Source organism: Myxine glutinosa, chromosome 1 (assembly GCF_964187855.1).
Source record: "Myxine glutinosa chromosome 1, kmMyxGlut1.1, whole genome shotgun sequence".
Taxonomy (NCBI): domain Eukaryota; kingdom Metazoa; phylum Chordata; class Myxini; order Myxiniformes; family Myxinidae; genus Myxine; species Myxine glutinosa.
This window is the reverse complement of record NC_136261.1, coordinates 5,001-15,000: the sequence shown is the minus strand read 5'-3', so window position 1 is coordinate 15,000 and position 10,000 is coordinate 5,001. Positions and strand designations below refer to the sequence as shown.

General features: G+C 62.9%; 3 non-coding genes across 3 annotated transcripts in view; all 3 read left to right on the top strand.

Moving 5' to 3' along the window:
* Positions 1–4,110: 4,110 nt before the first annotated feature.
* LOC144889951 (18S ribosomal RNA) lies at positions 4,111–5,998 on the top strand. Its single transcript, XR_013622166.1, has one exon. It is a non-coding gene; the product is annotated as an 18S ribosomal RNA (ribosomal RNA).
* A 551-nt stretch (positions 5,999–6,549) lies between these two features.
* Positions 6,550–6,705, top strand: LOC137416226 (5.8S ribosomal RNA). The gene has a single exon (XR_010981874.2). It is a non-coding gene; the product is annotated as a 5.8S ribosomal RNA (ribosomal RNA).
* Positions 6,706–7,224: 519 nt separating this feature from the next.
* Positions 7,225–10,000, top strand: part of LOC137419723 (28S ribosomal RNA) — a 5,282-nt gene continuing 2,506 nt past the window's right edge. The window contains exon 1 of the ribosomal RNA XR_010983020.2: positions 7,225–10,000. This exon is cut by the window's right edge and continues 2,506 nt beyond it. This is a non-coding gene — a ribosomal RNA (28S ribosomal RNA).

Sequence of the window (10,000 nt, the reverse complement as noted above, 5' to 3'; positions counted from 1 at the left end):
CAAGAACCCTAACAACCCCTCCCATCACCCTCAGCCCTCCCATCCCTCACCCTCCCATCACCCTCCCCATCCCCCTCTCTTTTCGCCTCTCCCCCTCACCCTCCCCCCTCCCCATCCCCCCTCTTTTCCCCTCTCCCCCGTTCCCCTACCTTCCTGTTAGGGTTGTTAGGGTTGTTAGGGTTGTTGGGGGTTAGGGTTAGGGTGAGGGTTGTTAGGGTTCGGGTCGTTAGGGTTCGGGTCGTTAGGGTTAGGGTTAAGGGGTTAGGGTCGACCCTGAACGAAGACCAAGAACCCTAACAACCCCTCCCATCACCCTCACCCCTCCCATCCCTCACCCTCCCATCACCCTCCCCATCCCCCTCTCTTTTCCCCTCTCCCCCTCACCCTCCCCCCTCCCCATCCCCCCTCTTTTCCCCTCTCCCCCGTTCCCCTACCTTGTTGTTAGGGTTGTTAGGATTGTTAGGATTGTTGGGGGTTAGGGTTAGGGTGAGGGTTGTTAGGGTTGTTGGGGGTTAGGGTTAGGGTTCGGGTTGTTAGGGTTCGGGTCGTTAGGGTGAGGGTTGTTAGGGTTCGGATTGTTAGGGTTCGGGTCGTTAGGGTTATAGGGTTAGCGGGTTAGCGTTAGGGTCGACCCTGAACGAAGACCAAGAACCCTAACAACCCCTCCCATCACCCTCACCCCTCCCATCCCTCACCCTCCCATCACCCTCCCCATCCCCCTCTCTTTTCCCCTCTCCCCCTCACCCTCCCCCCTCCCCATCCCCCCTCTTTTCCCCTCTCCCTCCTTTCCCCTACCTTGTTGTTAGGGTTGTTAGGGTTGTTAGGGTTGTTAGGGTTGTTGGGGGTTAGGGTTAGGGTGAGGGTTGTTAGGGTTCGGGTCGTTAGGGTTCGGGTCGTTAGGGTTAGGGTTAAGGGGTTAGGGTCGACCCAGAACGAAGACCAAGAACCCTAACAACCCCTCCCATCACCCTCACCCCTCCCATCCCTCACCCTCCCATCACCCTCCCCATCCCCCTCTCTTTTCCCCTCTCCCCCTCACCCTCCCCCCTCCCCATCCCCCCTCTTTTCCCCTCTCCCCCGTTCCCCTACCTTGTTGTTAGGGTTGTTAGGATTGTTAGGATTGTTGGGGGTTAGGGTTAGGGTGAGGGTTGTTAGGGTCGTTGGGGGTTAGGGTTAGGGTTCGGGTTGTTAGGGTTCGGGTCGTTAGGGTGAGGGTTGTTAGGGTTCGGATTGTTAGGGTTCGGGTCGTTAGGGTTATAGGGTTAGCGGGTTAGCGTTAGGGTCGACCCTGAACGAAGACCAAGAACCCTAACAACCCCTCCCATCACCCTCACCCCTCCCATCCCTCACCCTCCCATCACCCTCCCCATCCCCCTCTCTTTTCCCCTCTCCCCCTCACCCTCCCCCCTCCCCATCCCCCCTCTTTTCCCCTCTCCCTCCTTTCCCCTACCTTGTTGTTAGGGTTGTTAGGGTTGTTAGGGTTGTTAGGGTTGTTGGGGGTTAGGGTTAGGGTGAGGGTTGTTAGGGTTCGGGTCGTTAGGGTTCGGGTCGTTAGGGTTAGGGTTAAGGGGTTAGGGTCGACCCAGAACGAAGACCAAGAACCCTAACAACCCCTCCCATCACCCTCACCCCTCCCATCCCTCACCCTCCCATCACCCTCCCCATCCCCCTCTCTTTTCCCCTCTCCCCCTCACCCTCCCCCCTCCCCATCCCCCCTCTTTTCCCCTCTCCCCCGTTCCCCTACCTTGTTGTTAGGGTTGTTAGGATTGTTAGGATTGTTGGGGGTTAGGGTTAGGGTGAGGGTTGTTAGGGTTGTTGGGGGTTAGGGTTAGGGTTCGGGTTGTTAGGGTTCGGGTCGTTAGGGTGAGGGTTGTTAGGGTTCGGATTGTTAGGGTTCGGGTCGTTAGGGTTATAGGGTTAGCGGGTTAGCGTTAGGGTCGACCCTGAACGAAGACCAAGAACCCTAACAACCCCTCCCATCACCCTCACCCCTCCCATCCCTCACCCTCCCATCACCCTCCCCATCCCCCTCTCTTTTCCCCTCTCCCCCTCACCCTCCCCCCTCCCCATCCCCCCTCTTTTCCCCTCTCCCTCCTTTCCCCTACCTTGTTGTTAGGGTTGTTAGGGTTGTTAGGGTTGTTAGGGTTGTTGGGGGTTAGGGTTAGGGTGAGGGTTGTTAGGGTTCGGGTCGTTAGGGTTCGGGTCGTTAGGGTTAGGGTTAAGGGGTTAGGGTCGACCCAGAACGAAGACCAAGAACCCTAACAACCCCTCCCATCACCCTCACCCCTCCCATCCCTCACCCTCCCATCACCCTCCCCATCCCCCTCTCTTTTCCCCTCTCCCCCTCACCCTCCCCCCTCCCCATCCCCCCTCTTTTCCCCTCTCCCCCGTTCCCCTACCTTGTTGTTAGGGTTGTTAGGATTGTTAGGATTGTTGGGGGTTAGGGTTAGGGTGAGGGTTGTTAGGGTTGTTGGGGGTTAGGGTTAGGGTTCGGGTTGTTAGGGTTCGGGTCGTTAGGGTGAGGGTTGTTAGGGTTCGGATTGTTAGGGTTCGGGTCGTTAGGGTTATAGGGTTAGCGGGTTAGCGTTAGGGTCGACCCTGAACGAAGACCAAGAAAACGAACCAATCTCCCAGCGTTGGCACGGCCGGTGCAGTTCGTTGCCTTTTCACGATTCGCCCGGCACCAGTTCGCGTGCCCCGTCACACCAGGCCACCTGACTCCTGGTCTGCACAATAGTGTGAGGAGGCATGCGCCTGAGCGAGCGAGCGGTCGGAGAGGGCTAGGGTGTGTGTGTGCGACTGTGTCTGTCGTCCACCCCCCTTGAACGAACAGGAAAAGGCCAATAATGGTGATGGCCTGTTAGCTAGAAGGTCACCATTACCAGGGTACCCGATGGCATTAGCGTGCGTGGCGCTTGAGTGTGTTGGCGTGCACGTACACCGACCGCTTGTGCGGGAACACACCCCGGATGAGGCACCTCGGCTTCACCATGGTATTTTGTCGACCGGACGCCTTCGACTCCGGGTAACCCGAGGCTTTCGATGACGGGCCCAACCTTGACTGGATTGATGCCCTATGAGGTCGTCGTGAGGACTGTGCATGACCTCCCACAGTCGATCGGCTGGCGATTTTGCCGCTCCCCGTCGGGAGTCCCTCCGTTGTTTCTATCGGTCGGGTCTTCTCCTCGAACGGGGTGACCGGCACGGTCGTGTCGACCGTGAGCGCGCTTGTGTGCCCGATTGGCTCCGCGGCCCGCTTCACGGCGTGCATTATCAAAACGTGTCCGAGCAGTTTCACCGGTGGTGGTCGTGTCGTGTCGTCCGTGACGGACGGACGGACGAACGAACGAACGAACTCAGGGTTCCGTGAACCCGGCCGCCCCGGGGATCGACGCTCGCCTCCTAGTCGTAACGTGAGGCGTTCGCCGTCTTTCCTCGAGCGGCCGAAGTTGCGTGCTCCTTTTGCTTTTTGGACGATGCGATATACGCAGAAACGACGAGGCGTTTGCAGGCAGGCAGGTGCGTGCGCACGGTCGGTCGATTCGGCGACGCCGGAGGAGGGTGATGGAGGGCTCGCACCGCGGAGGCGGGCGAAGTGCCCGACGAGGCGAGGCACCCCGGCTCGAGGCATGACGACACCGGTCGTTCGTTTCACGTGCGTCACGCGCCTTGCGCCCCGCTCCTGCGGACCTCGTCGCGGACACTGCACACTCGGCACGGTGAAGTGACTCGTGCCACGGACGGTCGTCCGAGCGGGAATGGTATATGGTACGGTCGTCGTGTTCCGCCGTTGCCACGTTGCGTCGGTTGTCGATATGCGGCGTGATGATGCCGGTGCCGCCGCCGCGGCAGCTCCATGGGGGAGCGTGCACACATGGAGTAGTCGTGGTCACGAGGAGGGAATACGGACAAGGGACAAGGGACACGGGACACGGATCGGTCGCGGGGGTTCCGCCGCGTGGTCGCCTGCGCTCGAGCGTCGAGCGACCCGTCGCGCGGTCCTCCCCGCTGCTCCATGGGCCGTCGGGGAAGGACGACGTGCACGACGGGTGCGTCGCCCTCACCTCGACGGCCCGAAGGCGGCTGGTTTCTACCGAATCATGGCGCCGCTCCCTGGTTGATCCTGCCAGCCGCATATGCTTGTCTCAAAGACTAAGCCATGCATGTCTAAGTGCGAACGGACAGACCCGTTGAGACTGCGAATGGCTCATTAAATCAGTTATGGTCTCTTTGAGCGCTCGGACGTTACTTGGATAACTGTGGCAATTCTAGAGCTAATACATGCAAACGAGCGCCGGTCCCCGCGGGTGTCGGGTTCTCCTGGCGTCCTGTGGGGAGGCGCGCATTTATCAGCACCAAAAATCGACGCGGCGCCCACGCGGGCCCGTCCACGGGATGGTGACTCTGGATAAACGATTGCAGATCGCTCGGCCTCCGCGCCGGCGACGTTTCATTCGAATGTCTGCCCTATCAACTTTCGATGGCAGGCTTCGCGCCTGCCATGGTGGCTACGGGTGACGGGGAATCAGGGTTCGATTCCGGAGAGGGAGCCTGAGAAACGGCTACCACATCCAAGGAAGGCAGCAGGCGCGCAAATTACCCACTCCCGACACGGTGAGGTAGTGACGAAAAATACCGATGCAGGCCTCGGTCGAGGCGCTGCTATCGGAATGGGTGCACCTTAAACCCATGTGCGAGGATCCATTGGAGGGCAAGTCTGGTGCCAGCAGCCGCGGTAATTCCAGCTCCAACAGCGTAAGCGAACGCTGTTGCAGTTAAAAAGCTCGTATTTGGAAATCACGCCGGGGCTCGCGGGGGGGACGCGTCGCAAGGCGCGCTTCCTCTCCCCGCCCGTCCCCGGCGGCGAGACTGTCGGAGCCCTGCGGACGCTCTTGGATGAGTGTCCGTTGTGGGCCGAAAGCGTTTACCTTGAGGAAACTGGAGTGCTCAGAGCGGGTCGGTAGAGCCTGTACACCGCAGCTGGGAATAATGGAATAGGGCCTCGGTCCTATTTTGTTGGTTTTGCGGGACGGAGGTCATGATTGAGAGGGACTGCCGGGGGCATTCGTACTGCGCCGCGAGAGGTGAAATTCTGGGACCGGCGCAAGACGGACTAAAGCGAAAGCATTTGCCAAGAATGTTTTCCTTAATCAAGAACGAAGGTCGGAGGCTCGAAGGCGATCAGATACCGCCCTAGTTTCGACGGTAAACTATGCCGACCGGCGATCGGGCGGCGTCGAATGGCATGACCCGTCCGGCAGCCATGAGGGAAACCAGGAGTTTCTGGGTTCCGGGGGGAGTATGGTTGCAAAGCTGAAACTTAAAGGAATTGACGGAAGGGCACCACCAGGAGTGGAGCCTGCGGCTCAATTTGACTCAACACGGGAAAGCTCACCTGGGCCGGACACGAGAAGGATTGACAGACTGAGAGCTCTTTCACGATTCTGTGGGTGGTGGTGCATGGCCGTTCTTAGTTGGTGGAGCGATCCGTCTGGTTGATTCCGATAACGAGCGAGACTCCGACACGCTAACTAGTTCCGCGACCCTGGTGTGGCCGGCGGACTAACTTCTTAGAGGGACGAGCGGCTGCAAGCCGTGCGAGATGGAGCAATAACAGGTCTGTGATGCCCTTCGATGTCCGGGGCCGCACGCGCGCTACACTGGACGGGCCAGCGTGTACCTTGCCCTTCGCCGTCAGGCTCGGGTAAACCGCTGAGCCCCGTCCGTGATGGGGACTGGGGCTTGAGACAGTGTCCCACGAACGAGGAATTCCCAGTAAGCGCGAGTCATCAGCTCGCGTTGATTAAGTCCCTGCCCTTTGTACACACCGCCCGTCGCTACTACCGATCGGACGGTTTGGTGAGATCCTCGGATCAGCCCCTGCACGGGCCGTTCTCGGCTCGTGCCGGTGCGCCGAAAAGATGAGCGAACTTGACTGTCTAGAGGAAGTAAAAGTCGTAACAAGGTTTCCGTAGGTGAACCTGCGGAAGGATCATTATCGGGACAACACGAGCGAGAGGCACGCGAGAGAGAAGGAGACAGACGTACGTGGTCGTCCGTGGTCGTCCAGGCGGCGGTGCTCCTCTGGTCGACACGAGGCGACGCGACGAGCCGAATGAGCCAGCGTGAAGGGCCCACGGGGGCCAAGGGGGGCCCAAGGGCGAACGGCCGAGGCCGCGTTCGATGCGCCGCGCGGCGCCACCGTTCGATGGACTAGGACCTCGGTCCTTTTTTTGTCGTTCGAGGGTGGCCGCGCGGCGTACGGCGCGCGCCGAACGCCGAGGACCCTACGCTATTATACCCCTAGCGATGCGACCCAGGGAGAGAGGTGGAAGACGCGATCGCCGGCGCCGTGTCGGCGATGCGTCGGCGTTTGTCACCGGATGTGTCTGCCGGTAGCGCAGTCGATCGAGAGTCCGCGGCGGTGTCCCGGACCCTCGGGCCGAAAAAGGGCCGAGCGATGGTGGGACGGAGGGACGTCGACGCGATGACAAAGACGACGACGACGTCCTTTGTCGTGGGCCGTGGTAAAAGTCATCGTCTTGGAATGACTCACAGCGGTGGATCACTCGGCTCGTGCGTCGATGAAAAACGCAGCCAACTGCGAGAACTGGTGTGAATTGCAGGATACACTGATCATCGACACGTTGAACGCACATTGCGGCCCCGGGCTACACACCCGGGGCCACGCCTGTCTGAGGGTCGCTCGATTATCGATCGGGAGCGCGAGCGTCCCGGCCCGCGCCTTCGTTTTGCCTCGCGGCCGGCCGGGCCTCGTGATGCCCCCGCGAATGGGAGCGCGGGACCGCCCGTTCGGTCGCGCCTCGCCGAAATGCAGCTTACTCGACTCGCTCGCTGCTCCATCGCCGCGGTGGCTTTGGTTTTTTTTTGGCGCTCGTGACTCGGTGCCGCGCCTTCGGGGCGCGGCGCGCGTGCTCGTCGGTGGACCTCGAATGAGAGCGAGCCCGACTTCGTGACGCGTGTCCGCGCGCGCGCTCGGCGCGTGACACCGAGGGCGAGGGCGATGAGAGAGCCCGCGAGACGCACAGAGCGCCAGGTCCGAGCGTCCGTAACGCGTAAGGAGCGGCCAGGCCAGGCCAGTCCGCCTTCGCCACGGCGCCGGACACGGGGACACGGGGGACAAAGAGAGACGAAGGGAGACAGTCAAGAGAGAGAGAGAGAGAGAGAGCCAAGGTCCCGTCTCCGGGAGCACTTCGATGTTTGCGACCTCAGATCAGACGTGACGACCCGCTTAATTTAAGCATATTACTAAGCGGAGGAAAAGAAACTAACGAGGATTCCCTCAGTAACGGCGAGTGAACAGGGAAAAGCCCAGCGCCGAATCCCCGCTCGCATTACGGGCGCGTGGACCTGTGGCGTACAGGAGCTCGCACCTCCCGGTGTCGCTCGGGGGTCCAAGTCCTTTCGATCGGGGCCTCCTCCATGGACGGTGGAAGGCCGGTGCGTTGGCCCCCGACGCGCCGGGGTCGGGTCTCTTTGGAGTCGGGTTGCTTGGGAATGCAGCCTAAAGCGGGTGGTAAACTCCATCCAAGGCTAAATACGTGCACGAGGCCGATAGCCGACAAGTACCGTGAGGGAAAGTTGAAAAGAACTCTGAAGAGAGAGTTCAAGAGTTCGTGAAACCGTTGCGAGGTAAACGGGTGGGATCCGCGCGGTCCGCCCGGAGGAGTCAGCCGTGGGGTCGGTCGCCCGTCGCGGGTGTCGCGGTACCCGCCCCGCGCCCGGACGCCGTCGCGTCTCCCCTCGTGGGTGCGCTTCGGCGATCCCGGTCAACGCGCGGGCGGGCCTCGCCCCGCGGCGGACGCGGCCGCCGCCCGGTGCAGTTTCTCCGCGTGCGGTGCGCCGCGACCGGTTCCGGAGGCGGCCAGGAGCGCCTGGGTTTTTCGGCGGACAACCTTCGAGGAGCGAATCCGTCGAGGCGCCGCGGCGGGGTCTGCGACCCGGTGCCGCTCGTCGGCACCGGGCCGCGCTCGTCGCGGGGGCCTGGCGATAGCGTTCGCTCGCCCCGGGACCGAGGGAAACGGGACGAGAACAAAGTCTGACGCCGCGCCGCGCGCGATCGCGGCTGCCTTCGGGGGCCGCGCGTCGCGCGTCCGGGGCGCCCCGCTCCCCGCCGTGCCGTCGACTGGCGGCGAACTGTCCTCAGTGCGTCGTCGACCGCGGTGCGGCGCCGGAGCGGTGCGCGTCTCCGGCAGGGGCCGTTTCCGCGTCCGCGCGGCCGGCGCGTCGCGGGTTTTCGCGCGCGCGTCGGGCGGGCCTCGGGGCTCTCGGCTCTCACGGGCCGGTGTGTCCCCGGCGTTCCGCCCGCGCGCGCGCGCGTTTTGCCCGTCGTGCGCGCCGCGTCGCGCGTTGGCGGTGCGGTCCCCGGCGCTCGGGGTCTGCGGCGAGGGTCGGAATCCCACCCGACCCGTCTTGAAACACGGACCAAGGAGTCTAACACGTGCGCGAGTCGAAGGGCTCGATCGAAACCCCGGAGGCGCAATGAAAGTGTGCGGTGCGTGCGCGGCCGGGTCCAGGCGCCCCGTCGTCGTCCGCGGGCCGCGTTTCGCGCGGTGCGGGCGCGTCGCTCGGTCGGCCGCGGTTGCTTTCCCCGGGTTCTCCCGGGGGGGTGCCGCGTCGTCCGTGTCGGCGCGCTTTAGCGCCGCGCGAGGCCGAACCCGCGCCGGCAGGGGCGTCCCTCGCGCCCGCGCTCGTTCCACCGTGGGGCGGGATCCTCGCCGCCGTGGCAGGGGCGAGGCGCACCGCCGGCCCGTCCTACGCTCTCCGTCCGGCGCGAGCCGGCGGAGGCGGACGGAGCCACAGCGTACTTGTTGGTACCCGAAAGATGGTGAGCTACGCCCGGGCAGGGCGAAGCCAGGGGAAACCCTGGTGGAGGCCCGCAGCGGTTCTGACGTGCAAATCGATCGTACGACCCGGGCGTAGGGGCGAAAGACCAATCGAACCATCTAGTAGCTGGTTCCCTCCGAAGTTTCCCTCAGGATAGCTGGAGCTCTCGCTGGATGCGCAGTTTTATCCGGTAAAGCGACTGACGAGAGGCATTGGGGCCGAAACGGCTTCAACCTATTCTCAAACTTTGAATGGGTAAGACGCCCGGCTCGCGTCTTCGGAGCCGGGCGCGTGCGTTCCGCCGTCTTACCGGGCGGCGGGCGCGCGAGCGAAGAATGCGAGCTGCCCAGTGGGCCACTTTTGGTAAGCAGAACTGGCGCTGCGGGATGAACCGAACGCCGGGTTAAGGCGCCGAACGCGAACGCTCATCGGAGCCCTGGCAAAAGGTGTTGGTTGGTCGAGACAGCAGGGCGGTGGCCATGGAAGTCGGAATCCGCTAAGGAGTGTGTAACGACTCACCTGCCGAATCAACTGGCCCTGAAAATGGATGGCGCTCGAGCGTCGGGCCTATACCCGGCCGTCGCAGGCGATGTAACCAGTTGGCGCGCGTGCGTCGCGGTCGCTCGGCTTTTAGCCGTGGCGCGCCGCGCGCGCGCGCGCATGTCCGTGCGCTACGCCGCGACGAGTAGGAGGGCCGCCGCGGTGGCGCTGAAGCCTTGGGCGCGGGCCCGGGTGGAGCCGCCGCGGGTGCAGATCTTGGTGGTAGTAGCAAATATTCAAACGAGAGACTTTGAAGGCCGAGGTGGAGAAGGGTTCCATGTGAACAGCGCTTGGACATGGGTGAGTCGGTCCTAAGTGACGGGCGAAGGCCTTACGGACGATGTTGGGCGATGGGCTCCCATCTGCCCCGGTGCGAGCGAAAGGGAATCGGGCTCAGATCCCCGAACCCAGAGTGCGGAGAAAGGTCGGGGGACGGCTCGCGCTTGTCGCGGCCTCCCAACGTTGCGGTAACGCAAAGCGCGCCTGGAGACGGCGGCGGGGGTGCCGGGAAGAGTTTTCTTTTCTTCGTGAAGGGACGGGCGCCCTGGAATGGGTTTTACCCGAGATAGGGGCCCGCGCCCTGCAGAGCGTCGCGGCTCCTGCGGCGTCCGGC